The sequence below is a fragment of the Mirounga leonina genome, unplaced genomic scaffold (assembly GCF_011800145.1).
Source record: "Mirounga leonina isolate KUSES-001 unplaced genomic scaffold, KU_Mleo_1.0 Mir_165, whole genome shotgun sequence".
In the NCBI taxonomy this organism is placed as follows: Eukaryota; Metazoa; Chordata; class Mammalia; order Carnivora; family Phocidae; genus Mirounga; species Mirounga leonina.
In genome coordinates, this window is record NW_023270415.1 from 17,383,158 (window position 1) to 17,398,120 (window position 14,963).

General features: G+C 39.6%; 1 long non-coding RNA gene across 1 annotated transcript in view; it reads right to left on the reverse strand.

Annotated features, from left to right (window-relative positions):
• LOC118014881 overlaps positions 1-14,963 on the reverse strand; it is a 170,072-nt gene that overhangs the window by 37,861 nt on the left and 117,248 nt on the right. Inside the window, exon 4 of the long non-coding RNA XR_004680406.1 lies at positions 2,397-2,501. This is a non-coding gene — a long non-coding RNA (uncharacterized LOC118014881). The remainder of the gene's footprint in view (positions 1-2,396; positions 2,502-14,963) is intronic.

Here is a 14,963-nt window from a genome sequence, read left to right on the forward strand (position 1 = left end):
CAGGAAGGGTAATGTCCAGAGAATATCGTGTGGGTGGTTGAACAGTTGTCAGGTTCATAGATTTTTTTTAAGCCTCCCAAGCAAGATTAAAACTTTATTCTTTAGTTATTGAAACATAAAGCAGAATCTCCTGCCGCTCTTTTTCAAGTACAAACTGTTAGTAAAAGTACAAACTGTTAGTAAAATGTCTATACGGAAGCCTTGAGGCCTCTCCTTCTCTTCCAGAAGCTAGATTTAACAAATAAGAAGGCTGGTCTGGAATCAGAAAAACACTTTCCCGGCATTAGGAAAGTTACTCAACTTCTCTGAGCCTCCCCACCTGTTAAGCAGAGATAATAAGAATGTATATCAGAGGTAATTGTAAATATTAAATGAGATAATATACACATGTGCTAAACTGGAGACTGGTGATTTAGTAAGCTCTCAATAAATTAATATTAATGATTATTTCTTCCACATTCTTTCTATAGCCTCACTTTTTCTCTCTGCTCCATTTCCTTTCCCTGTGTCTTTCCCTCACGACAGAGCCAGAACTGTAATTATTATTTGTAAATATGTATTGAGCATCAATCAATTACCATTAAACAATAGTTCAGAAGAGTCAATATGTATGTGAGGATTTACTAAGCAATTACCAGAAGCAACAGGCTGGGAGAATCAATATGTATGTGAGGATTTACTAAGCAGTTACCAGAAGCAACAGGCTGGCTGAGAGGTCTTGGCCTGGTTGGGTATGCAATCACACAGCCGAGCAATGCAGGCTGTTACTCAGGTTGGGGCAACACTGCTGTTGAATTGATGGTGGTGGCTGGGCCTGACTGACTCTGAGAACAAAGACCTGAAATGTCTGGTTTCTTAGGAAGCCTGTTCCCATTTGGGAACAAGAAGTTTCTGGGTAAGTGCTTCCTGTGGTGGAGAGTGAGAAGGGCTCCTTTCCCTGCCTCCTAGAGTTCCTGAGCTCAGGAGAACAGGCTCTGTGAACTCTGGGGCATGACTCTTTCAGGATGTTTCTGAGAGGTAGGCCTATCCAGAAAAACACTTTCCTGGAATCAGAAACATTTGGCTCAACTATAGCTGGACAGGGAGCTGTGAAAGTTGTTTCATGGAACCCCTCTCTGTGCTTCCCTTGCTCATACCTTTGTCTTACCTGATCTCTGCTCCCTACTCCTTACCATGCCTTTCACAGAACTACTGCTCCCAGCTTCCAAATTTCTATATCAGCCATTCCGAAATGTTTACAATTTCCCGAAGGAGCCCTGTCTTCTCTCCTTTGCTTATTAAAGAGCTGCTTCCTCTGCCTTTAATGTGCTTCTTGGCCTGTCTCTTATTTCTCAAGACCTAGTCCTGGTACATTTCTGGGCAGTCTCCCTTCATCCCCATTGTACAACAAGGTGTCCCTCAATGTGTTCCCAAGGTCTCAGTGTTTGTAGCCATGGTGGCTCTCATCAGGCAGTCAGTATGTAACTATCATGACTATTCATTCTTCTGTAAGCGCCTTGATAGTACAGACCATATATGTTTGTTTAATCTCTGTGTCCCTAGTACATGGTATATACTATGTATACATAGTACAGTCCTGATGCTTTGAAAGTGCTTAGTAAATGTTGGTGGAACAAATTAATAAGAATCTGAATTACATTCCTCTACATACTCCATCTGCAAGTGAGCTGCTGACTGCTAAATTGTTCAATAAAATAGTGTTGAAAAAGTGTACACTTTCACCTATCTCCTTTGGTGTTAAAAAGGTTAATACCTATTTGGCAACAAAAGTTTAATGAGGAGCCTTAAGTTCCTTGGAGGAAAGGGGCCATACATATTTTAAAATTCAGTAGCAACTCCTATCCATGGTTATTGTCACATTTCTCCTTGTGCTCTGCTTATAGAGAATTCAGATGCCCCAAACTACTTAATAAAGTGGTACAATTTTTAGAAAATGACTATTTATTACCCAACATTCTTGTAAGATGAAATAAAAGAGATATTTTAAATGAGCAAACAATGACGACGACAACAACAACAAAACTCCCAAACAATCATTGATTTGATTCACATACTCTCCACCCTCCAACTGGGGAAAACCAACTTTTTTTTTCTTAAAGAAGAGTATGGACTGCCAACTGTTTCCATTTTCTTTCCGGAGATAGTATGTCCAGACATCACATGCCACATTGCCATAGGCAGCAATTAAAGAAGATGGGTAGGACACAGATTCAGAAATGAATCCAAGAAAAATATTCATTGGGCATTGGTGGTTGCTCTACTTGGTTTCTGAGAAATCTACAAAGAGATCCTTGCTGAGTAATAGTGAGGGTTTATTGAACACAAAACCCTCCCCTCCCAAACATCTAGCTCTACTATGTCCCTTAATGTTTTTCAAAATAAACTCTTCCACCTACCTTTGCTTCAGGGTGCCCTTGGCATTGATGACTGGCCTTCCATAAATGACAATGGGTAGAGCTAGGGGATTCCAACTCTGATCTACTTTCCAACAATATTATCACCTAGAGTTTGTAAAATAAATGTAGAAGGAAAGGCATTAAAATCTTGAGTTTTCTGGAAAGCTTCAAAGATGAGCATAAAAATATGCAATGAAAACAGAATGGTTGATATGCTTCTTGCCTCCCTGAGACACTTCCAAGAAAATGCCCCAAAAATGTCACCATAAAGAGAGACAACATTATCACTATCAGTGAAGAAAGTAAATATATAAACTTCTGAAGTGTAATATAAGAAGGGTTCTGACCAGCTAGGAGGTAATGCAGTTGTTGTAAAAAAAAAAGAAAAAAAAAGGCATGGTCTTAGACCAGGTTCAAACTCTGCTCTCTTACTTAGTAGCTGTATAAAATTGGACAAATTACTTAATTTCATGAAATATACCTTTCTTATTTTTAATTTGGATTCCTAACTACTTTACAAATTTATTGTTCATTCACTCAAGTAACTGATAAATGTTTGATTTTTGAGCAATTACTAGAAACCAGATACCATGCTGGGTGCTAGATATTCAACAACAGGATATGTTTCCCTCATGGATTTCATTGTCTAGGAGCAAAGATAGTTGAATAATAAAATCATTACAATATATTGTGACAACTGCCTTAATACTGGTACATTCAAGGTAGTACAAAGGTGAAAGTGGTTGGGTCCTCTTAGGACAATCAAGGAAGTCTCCAAAGAAGAGATGGAGTTTAAGTATCAGCTAATGTTTAACAGATGAGCAGAGATAGGGAATGGAAAGACTTTTGGTGCAAAAACAACAGAGTGGCCAGTGGCATGATGTGAAAAATTTAGAAACTTCAAGAGTTCAGGAAACATCGTGTGGCTCAACTTATTTAAGCAGTAGGAGAGGATTGGTGACCATCTGAATAAAAAGGCTTAGCAAAGAGAAGGATGACACCCAGGCTTTTTTAGGAAGAGACTCAGTTGAGGTTGATGTCCTTTACTGAGGGACACAGAGAAGGGGTATTAAGAAGAAGGGATGACAGAGATAAAGAGGCAATTTGGGGACAAGTTGACTGTGTGAGGGTTCTATGAAACATCTAAATGAAATATCTTGTAAGCAGTCCAATGTACCGGTCTGGAGCTCAGGAGAGAGCCGACCTGGAGATTCAGGTTCAGAACCCAGAGCCTCATATGTAAGACCAGATGAGCACTTGGATCTTTCCTCCACATAGACTGGCCTCAAGGCAAATGAGGAAGTCTGGGTTGTGGGGGTGATGTCCAAGGGGAAATCCATACTTTTGTTCAGAGTCTTTGTGGGGAAGAGGTATGCTTGGGAAACCCTGTGGTCCATCCTTACAGTAGACCTGCCATAAAGGAAAACCTGCCATAAATCAAAAAGTATTGCAAAATTATAGAAGTTATTTTATTTGCTTACATTTAAAAAAATATTTTGAAGGAATACAAAGACCACAGCAATACTTCTTAAAACCCCTGTCTCTTTCTCATTTGCTTCCCTTTAATCACAAACTGCTCCTTTAACCCTCCTACATGTCCTGAAAAGCCTTCCCCCACTCCTAGCCCCCACATCTCCTATTCCTTTATCCCTCCCACTTTCTCCTTATCCTACATCACTAAAATCCCCAAAAATGAGACTGATAAGGCAGGAAGAGGCTTCTTTGGAGGGTGAGGGAGGAGAAGAAATGAAACCTACAAAGTCAGGATCTTTTTAGAGGCCAGGAAGAGGAGAACGGTTGGAAGGACTCATGCATTAATAATATTGTTCTTGTTACAGTAGACTCAAAAGCCAGGCTGATCATCTAAATAAGTCATGCATGCAAAGAAACCTAGCAGAGAGCAAGGATCCTTGTTCCAGGGAATGGGATAGAAACTAAAAAGAAAAAAAGGTTCTAAGTTCATGGGTGAAATGTGTTTCCTAAAGAAATTCCCTGGGCATCAGGCAACTGCTGCAGCAACTTGTATATGTTGCAGTGATCTCTGGTACAGGAGAAAGAAGCTGTTAAAGTTTCTGCTAAGGCCTGGATATCATTGGAAGAAGATATAGAGTGAGAAGAAAACAAGAGTCAGGACAGAAGCTTAGGGAGCAGGTTGATGGAGAAAGTCAGTGAAGGATTCTGATGAGAATCTGTCAGGAGGTGGAAGAGAACCTGGAGTTTATGGTGTCTTGGAAATTAGGATGCATTTTTTTCAAGGAGACAGTTCCAAATGTCCCATAATCATCAAATTTGATACAGAATGGAAAGTAATCATTGGATTTGGCAATTGGGAGGTCACTGATAACCTTAGCAAAAGCATCTTCAGTGAAATGGTAGAGACAAAAGGCAAATTACAATGTGTTCATCGTGAAAAATGAAAAACTGGAGACATGAGGACAACCATCCTGAGAAGCCTGTCTGAGGACGGGAGACAGCACAATAACTAGAGGAGTTTTTTCCCTCCCTGTCTCCCTTTCCCCCCTCTCTCTTCTCTCTCCCTCCATTTCTTCCTTCCTGATGGTCAAGATTTGAATATCTTTAAAGGTCGTTAGGTAGGATCTTGTGAAAAAGAGTCTAGAAGTTCAGAAAGGAAATTATAGAGATGGGGGCGGGGAGTACAAGGTTAGATTGAAGGATTCACCAGGAATAATAGAAGAAGGAATATGCTTTGCTCTGAGAGTAGAGGGAAGGAAAGTTTTGGTAGGAAAGCAGGAGGTCATCAGTCAGGAAGTTGAAGGAGTTTCTCTCTGCTAGCATTTGAGTTCTCTGCCAGGCAAGGTCATCCACTGAGAGTAAGGTATAAGGAGGGAGGAGTTGGGTAGGGGGACACAGGGAGAAGTTTGGAATAGTGAAAGTATAGAATGGGAGGGGGGACAAGATAAATGGCACAAAGGGTTCATATTTTTGAGACCACATGTTGGAACCACCTAGTATATTTGAGACTCATAGGCTACTTTTCCCAGCTGCGGCCGCATGAGGTGCAGAGATGCTATCATTAGATGTATTCAGGGATGGCAGTTTGAGGCAGGTGAGGCATTCAATAAATACCTGCTTCCCCACGAAAAAAGTACAGGTTAGTAGTATAGAAAACATACAGTTGTGACTTCCTAGCAGGAAGAAATGTTTTCATTTCTTGAAGTGAAGTTTAGTCAAGTAAAGTCTAATTGTGGCATTTAGTCAAGACCATGAAGGTCTTCTAAAATTGTTGGTTTTAACTTTGGGCAGATAAACTGCAAAATATCAGGTAGTGCCACTTGGTTACTGGACTTCAGGTTGTGACTGCTGTTATCTTGAGGACACAACAGGAGTAATCAATTCCCTTTTTGCCCTACCCACATCAAGGGAGACAAAAGAATTCCAACAGGTCTAATCCTCTTGCCCTTGCAGACAACCTCTAACATACCAGGAAGTACTAGAACAGTGACTTTGGGGAACATGCTCACAAAGTGTCCACACACATGAGATCATTTCTTACAATTATTGCATAAAGGCAGAAATATTTCTTTCTCAGAAAAGAGATCTGAATTCAGATAAGGCAGAAGCAAATACAAAAGAGCAAGAATCAGAATCAACCAATTTGTCCTTTTTTATCCAGTTAAGAAAGCAAACCCACTCTTCCAGCAGATAGGAGTCAAAGCAGGCAAGAGAGATGGAATGAATCAGAAGGAATGCTCAAGGACTCACGGAGGTCATAGCTATGCTCCTTGAAATTGCAATGATTGTGTAATATTTTAGAAAGAAACCTGCACCTGAGCCAGAGCCCATCTTGTGGCATTAATTTTGGTACGAACTGGGAACACAGCTCATGCGTGTATGTGTGAGTGTGTGTAGAACAAAGTGGAAGGAAAGGAAACTAACATTTTTTGGATCCTTACTATGTGCTAGCACTTCACTTTTTCTCATTTAATTCACATATCAGCCCTGTGCCATAGACGTGATTTTCTTTATTTCACAGAGGAAAGAATCTGGGCCTCAGAGTGGTATGAAAGCTTGCTCAAGTTTGCCTTTAGAGACTGCACACTGCATGGCTTAGACATGAGTCAGGAGACAGGCAGAAAGGGCCTGAGGACTTAACTCTGCCACTAACCACCCCTGTGACTTGGGGAACTATTTAAACAAAATAGTACCTGTGATGATAGTTTTTTGTGTAAATTTGTCTAGGTTACAGTCTCCAATTATTCAATCACTATTCTAGGTGTTGCTATAAAGGTGTTTTGCAGGTGTCATTAAAGTCCATAATCAGTAGATTTTAAGTAAGGGAGATTATCCTGGAAAATCTTCATGGACCTGATTCAATCAGTTGAAAAATTTAAAAGTAGTGCTGGGGCTTCTTGAAGAAGAAGAAATTCTACCTGGGGACAGCAGCTTCACTCTGCCCCAAATCCCAGACTACTCTTCTCTACAGATTTTGGACTTTCCTTGTCAGCCCCCACAATCACATAAACCAATTGCAACAAATCTCTTAATATGTACCTCCTACTGATTCTGTTTTTCAAGAGGAATCTTGGCTGATACAGCACCTCCCTCTGGTGGGTTGTGCAGATTAAATGAAGTAATGTATGGCTGGCTGTATGGTAAGTACCTGACATGGTGCCAGAAACACTAAAAAGGGTTTGAAAAATGGTATTTACTATTATGATGACTTGACAAACACAGGTTGGATCTTCATCTAGTTGACTTCCAACCTGACTCTTTACCCAACAATTTGGTCAAGAACTGTAGTTACTGGGTCTGGGTTTTCTCCCTAATTCAATGTGACCTGGAGCAAGCCACAAACTCTAAGGGCCTTGGTTTCCTTTCTGTAAAATAAGGAGCTGTACACCAAATGATTTCGGTACAAACTCTTCCAGCTCTGATGTTCTCTGGGTCAGTTTTGACCTAATTTATTAGATTTTTATTAGGCCTGGTCTATTTCATCCAGCTACCAGACAAGATCTATTCCAATACAGTTACATTCAAGGCTGCTCCTACACGAATAACCCTCTAATTACTGGGTGGTTTATGGCCCGAGAATACAAACTAAGTTTAATCTTAACCTGAGCAAAGCATTCTTGTTCTTTTAGCCAGTAGTTACAGAGCTCCGGCTCTACCCCAGACTATAGGCTCTAGGGAATAATAAAAGAACATTAAATCTGGTTTCTGTCCTCGAGGAACATAGCAAGACATCTAAAAATCAGATACTACTATGAGGGACTATATATTTAAGTCTAAGCACTATTGGAGTTGAGAAAAGGGGGGAGAATGAGATCATTCTGAGCTGGAATGATCAGAAAGGCTTAATAGAAGAGGCAGGGATTCAGATAGATGGCATGTCTATGTAAGAGATGAGAAAGAAGTTAAATCTTCCACCCTTACTATGCATCAATTATTCAACAATGGTGGAATAAACAGGTAAGATTTGGGCAGCTCTTTACATTGCTGCTTACCTTTGTTGGCACAGATGATATAAAAGTGAATGCTTCATGACTTCAGGTTTTCTCTCCTATTCTACCTAGGATGTTCTGTGCAAGGATGAATGGACAGCAGTCGTACTACCTTGCACCCATTTACACATGGATACCTTCAAACACCATGACAACCCCCATCATCCATGCATTAGGGCACCCCCCATAGAAAATTAAGTTCCATTAAGATGAGGTCCATGCTTCTCTTGTCTGCTATATAAATATTCATGTAATAAATCAATGAAATCCTTGGTCTCCAGAATATGGGAGACATAAAGGGGAAGCTTCCCTAACTGAAACTTTCAATGGGATTAAACCACTAAAAACAGTGATTCTTAGACTTTGGAAATTCTTTGATTGTCAATGTCAGCCCATTCTGACTCCCTGCTCCCACTCCCTGCAAAATGTTGCTTGAGCCCTACTGGTAGGGCTTCTTCTCCAAAGAGCCACTGACAGAACTTCTGCCAAAACTTTGCTGGAGCTGAACAAAAAAACTAGTCGCTGTGTGTAGAAGAAAAGTTATGCTTGAATAACAAGCAAACACCAGAAGGATTAATTTTATAAGCTTACCTTTGAGATCAGATAAAGGCAGCTTAACTTTTTAAAGACAATATTTATTTTTATCAGTTTAATAAACATCTCTTAGCAATACTGATAGTCATCTTTAATGGGTAGGAACAAAGAAACCTTAGTAACAGTTAAACTTAAATTGTTCACTAATCTTACTTCAGTTTATTGCCTCTTTCATGATGATCTTTTGCTAAATGAGTCTAAAAAAATACTTGGTGATGTGTGTAAACAAGCCAGAAATTCTCAAGACTGTGGTCTAATGAAAGCAAATAAACAGGGTTTACAAAATAATTCAGAACACTGAAAGAGACAGTGTTTGAGGTATAAATATAGATTTCTAGAAATAAGAAGTTAATGATCATAAGTCAATATCCAAAAGGATCACTATAAAGATTGGAAGTGGAAAAATATCCTCTGTATTCAGAAACATTTCCTAGTCAATTGCAAAATAATTCTGCCCATAGATTATTAACATTTACATTCCAACAAATTTTTGTAAATATTTATTCAGCTCCAACTACGTGCAATGAAAGTTCTCAAAACATACTGTATCCAATCAATGCAATAAATCATTGCATATTTACCAAGGACTGGACTATGAGTAGTCTGGGTAATGTAGTGTACACATGCTGTTTTTGTCTGTCAGCCTCTATATATTCCCCCTTCTTCTGTTAACAACACCTGAATTTTTCCTTTGGGGAGCCACTCTCTCCCATTTAACACTATGTGTTTCTATGAGATTGACTTCACCCTGCTAGCTCCAAGGATATTCAGGTAATCATGACCCGCTCAGTTGTCCTTTAACCACAGTGGGATTGATTTAGAGGTGGGCATATAGATTGAAGTAGAGGTGAATTTGGTGATAAAAGCCAGGCCAATGAGACTAAACTCTGGGGTTTTATTAGAAAAACTTGGGCAAGATGGGCGCCTGGGTGGCTCAGTCCTTAAGCGTCTGCCTTCAGCTCAGGTCATGATCTCAGGGTCCTGGGATCGAGCCCCGCATCGGGCTCCCTGCTCCGCGGGAAGCCTGCTTCTCCCTCTCCCACTCCCCCTGCTTGTGTTCCCTCTCTCGCTGTCTCTCTCTCTCGAAAAATAAATAAAATCTTAAAAAAAAAAAAGAAAAAAGAAAAACTTGGGCAAGAAAAGCTCTCTTCCCACAGATTGAAAAGAGCGACGAGTTGAGACCCTGTTAAAAAAACACCAACACAGAAGATGGAGAGCAAGACCAAGTTTTAATGGTGGTGCTGGCCACTTTCCCCTTGCCCCCAGATCTCTCTCCTCCTCTCTACTGGCTGACTAAATGGATTCTATCAATCTCTCTTCTCCTCTGGCTTCCAGGCGGGAGTGCTGTGAGGAGATCAGAGATATTAGATTATTTCCCAGTCCTTTTCTGTGGCGTTTGCTCAGGTTGGCTGTCCCTCTACTGGAGGCTACAGCTCCTGTTAGGAAACCCTTTCCATAAAACTCTCTTATCTTCAGATTCCAGTAAGCACTCTTGCCTTGCTCCTTTACGTCTAGAGATGATAACAATGTCCCACTATTACTTGCTTTGGTATATCAACAACCCTTATAATTTTCCTAAACCCTGTCCCCATCTTTGTAATTAGCTTTTTTTTTTTTTTTAACTCAATTGAACGGAGCCGTATTTCCTGCTAGGACCTTGACAGTTAAAATGACATTATAGTTCTTAATCCAGACATGCCTAAAGATAGTGATACTCCTAACTTCTCAACTACTTGAGCCAATAAATTCCCTTTTTCCTAAAGGCTGTTTGAATAGGATTTTCTGCCTCTTACAACAGAGAGTCCTAATATAGTTTGTCAGGTTGTTTTGATTGCATAGACTCACACAAAACACTTAAATAATAGGGAGAGGACACTCTTATGGACCGAATTGAGCCCCTCAATTCATATGTTGACTTCCTAACCCCCAATACTTCAGAACGTGATTCTGATTTGGAGATGGGTTCTTTAAAGGGGTAATTAAGTTAAAATAAGATCATTAGCATGGGCCCTAATCCAATCTGTCTTGTATCCTTCTGAAAAGAGATTAGGACACAGACTTGTACAGAGGGAAGACAGCCATCTATGAGCCAAGGAGAAACCAGTATCTTGATAACAGACTCTACCCTCTAGAATTGTGGGAAAATAAATTTTTGTTGTTTAAGCCACTTAGTCTTTGATACTTTGTTATAGCAGTCCCAGCAAACTAATACAGGCACCTACAAATTATAACTGGGAAAGATACTTCTCGAGGCCAACAACTCTCTCCAAGTCTCTAAGTCAACATGGTCTCTTAGCTCATCTGTGTCTCTCTGTAAATTGGTTCCATTTACATGTTTATGTCACTGGCTAGTCCTTCCATATTTCCCAATCCAAAGGATCCTAAACTAATTGATTTGGCTAACTGCCATTGATACTATTAGGGTGAGACCTTTGCACTAACCCACCTCATGAGTTTCTAGCTAGCAATGGATAAGAAGCATTTGGATCATATGCCCTTGTCTGGTTCCACCAGTGGCTATCATGTGTAGGGAACAATTATATGGTGGTTCTCTGCATAGAAAGTGGAGGGAGGGTCAGTTTCAGGGAGAAAGAGAGGCTGTATACAGCTGGCATTTGATAAGTCCAGCATTTGGTCTCCTGGGTTGGTAGCATACTGCTCAGATCTGGCTTCAATTTTTACTGTAGTAGCCAATTCCTCATTTCAGTGACTCACAAGGCCTGCTGTCTTGATCTTGAGTCTTATGAGATACCCTAAAATCTTTACAATAACCACACTATTGTGCTTGACTTAGTTTGATGTGTTTGTTACTTGAAAACAAACAAAAAAAGGCTTGATTAAAATAGTGTCCAGCAGTATGATTACATTTCTGTCCACAGTTTCTTCTCCCTTTGGGGAGGTCAGGGATGGCACATGGAGGTATTTGGCTGGGGTAAGGGCAACCTTGTGGGTAACTTCAGCTTTCAGGCCTACTCTGCTGCCCAGTACTCCCCTCCAGCAGAATGGCAGGGCCATTTCACTTGTATCCAAAAGCCTGGAAGTGTGAGAGTTTGAGTGTGTGGGAGAAGCTTGATATTTTAGCAACACTGAATATTTTGGGACAAGATGGGCATACTTGGAAAGCCACCTTTTAGAGGCAAAATGTAAAAACACTGAAAGATTTAAGACAAGAGAGCCATAAGATCAACTTTTCATCCCAGAAAAAACACTCTGAATAATGGAAAGTGGTTTGGAGATAGGCAGGCAAGAAGTAGAGCCAGGCTCAAAGGGAGGAAGCCAAGCTAGAGCTGATGATGGCCCAAATGAGTTGGAGCCAGTGGGGATGAAAAGAGGAAGGCACTGAGAAAAAATGGAGGGATTACAAGTGTGGCTAGAGCCCACTGTTCAATACCCCAGGAGGAGCAGGTGTAAAGGTACATCTACTATGCTAGGGACCTTGGCGTTGGCATTAAAGAAAGGGATGGGATGATCAGGACCATGCCCAAGCAACTCTGCTTTCAGTTCTTCTCTCTGCTTAAAGCCAGGAAAGAACTTGGAGACCCATCAGGACATTGTAAATTCCTTAAAAAGACAAAAGGATTAGCTCTGTCATCTGCAGCAGAGGTAGTAGGGTTGGAAAGAGAAAACTCTAGATCATTTGGAGCTGGATATAACTGGTGAAGAGCGAAACAGCAGCCCTTGGGGAACACTGAGGAGCATCCAGCATGGAATTGGGGTCAGATTACTATCTGGGCTGTATTGATGCAGCCCAGCCCTAGCTGGTCTTTTAGGGAAAGGAGCTATTTAAGGGGGAAGAAAAGGGGCTTTGAATTTTAGGTGGCTGCATATTAAACATTTTTTTCCCCAACCATATTTGCATACCTCCTCTTCCTGCTCCCCATACATTTTAGTGACCACCTGAATGATGAATAACAGAGGCCAGACCTTTGTCTGGTGAGGTAGATTGTATTATTGTCATATAAGTAATTGCATTTCCTTTTCTCCCTCGGTTGACATTAGGTCTCGCCATGTGACTTGCTTTGGCCAATAAAATGTGAGTAGATGCTTAAAATGTGCTCCTGTCATTTGGCTTGGCCTTTGCATTCTTGCCCTCTGTCATAGAAAGAGCCCTCTCCTTTAGCCTGGGTCCCAGAGTGAGTATAGAAAAGCCTGAACCACTTACAGGCTGGAGCAGAGCCACTGTAGGCAACCTCAGACCCATGAGCAAGATACCTTCCTTTTATAGGTCATAGAAATGTGTGTTTTCTTTTTTTATTACACAGCATTATTACAGCAAAAGCTGACTAATTTAGAAATTAGTCCCTAAAAGTATGGTGCTGCTGTGATAAGAACTTAAAATACTTGTCCTTCCCTTGGGACTGAACAGCAGGCAGCAGGAAAGTGTTGAAGACTAGAAAGATGATGATCTTGTAGAGCAAGATTACGTAGTAGCAAATATTTGGTAAAACCTGCAATTACTTGAGGACAGAAAATATACCTCATGAATGGGTGGTTTTGGGTGACAAGATTTCAAGACAGACTGTTATTAGCATGAGTTGGTTGCTGCTCTTGATCAAGGTCTTCAGGGATTAAAGAGTGACTCCAGAGATTCCAGGACTTGCAAATATGAAAAATGGATCTGTTTCTCATCCTCAAATAGAAAAAGGAAAAACTGAAAAATGCTGAAAGCTACAAACTCTGATTAATGCTAATTAAGACCAAGTCTCAAGACAAAGATCAAATAAATATTACTATCATACTCTTTGTTAAATGTGTTAATGGATTAAGGTGGTATCCAGTGAATTCTCTTATCTGGGCCAAATAGCTCATAGAAAAGAGATAAGGACTAGGTTCCACTAACTTAATAAGCTCAAACGCTATAATTAAGCCTAGAGAGAAAGAGAGGCATGACGTGAAAATTATTGTAGATATAGTTGTCTCATGGAGCTAACTTAAATCACACAAAAAATTAAAAATAGTTTTTGGGGAGAAATATAACTCCCAAAGCCCTATTGCCTGGATTAAAAGAGACTGTGGCTCTTTGAGCCATGAAAAAGGCTTAGGATAATAATGTATCAAAATTGGTTCATTAATTGTAACAACTATACCATACTATGTATAATTTTAATAATAGTAAGAGCTAGGTATCCGGTAAATGGAACTCTCTGTACTATCTTAGCAACTTCTGTGTAAATCTAAAATTATTTTCAATTAAAATTTTATATAAAAAAATGAAAGACTAAAAGTTTTTCCTCTAAGATCAAGAGCAAGCCAAGGATGTTGACTCTTGCCACTCTTATTCAACGTAATACTGAAGGTCTTAGCAGGAGCAGTCAGACAAGAAAAAGAAATAAAAGGCATTTAAATTGCTAAGGAAAAAGTAAAACTCACATTTACAGATGCCATGATACTATACAAAGAAAATCCTAAAGACGCCACCAAAAACCTATTAGAACTAACAAATGAATTCAGCAAATTTGCAGCATATGAAATTAATAAACAGAAATCTGTTGTAATTTTATACACTAATAACAAAGTGGCAGAAAGAGAAATCAAGAAAACATCCCATTTACAATTGCATCAAAAAGAAGAAAATATCTAGGAACAAATTTAACCAAGGAAGTGGAAGACCTGTACTTTGAAAACTATAAGATATTGATGAAAGAATTGAAGATAACACAAACAAATGGAAAGATACCATGCTCATGGATTGGAAGAATATTATTAAAATATCCCTACTACCCAAAGCAATCTACAAATTTAATGCAATCACCATCAAAATATCAATAGTATTTTCAGAAAAACTAGAAAAAAGAATCCTAAATTTCATATGGAACCACAAAAGACCCCCAAATGGCCACAGCAATCTTGAGAAAGAATAAAGCTGGAGGTATTACACTCCTGATTGCCAACTATACTACAAAGCTGTAATCAAAAAAGTATGGTATTGGCACAAAAAGAAACACATAGATCAATGGACAGAACAGAACAGAGAGCCCAGGAATAAATCCATGCTTATATGGTCAATTAATCTATGACAAAGGAGACAAGAATATACAATGGGAAAAGGACAGTCTCTTTAATAAATGGTGCTAGGAAAACTGGATAGCTACATGCTATCCAATTCATGCAAAAGAATGAAACTGGACCACTTTCTTACATCATATGCAAGAAATAAATTCAAATGGATTAAAGGCCTAAATGGGAGACCTGAAACCATAAAAATCCTAAAAGAAAACATAAGCAGTCATGTCTTGAACATCAGCCTTGGCAACATTTTTTCTGGATATGTCTCCTCAGGTGAGGACAACAAAAGCAAAAATAAACTACTGTAACTACACCAAAATAAAAAGCTTTTGCACAGTGAAGGAAACCATCAACAAAATGAAAAGGTAACCTACTGAATGGGAGAGGATATTTGCAAATAACAGATCTGATAAGAAGTTAATATGCTAAATATATAAAGAACTTATACAACTCAGCAGCAAAAAACCAAACAGCTGGATTAAAAAATGGGCAGAGGATCTAAAAT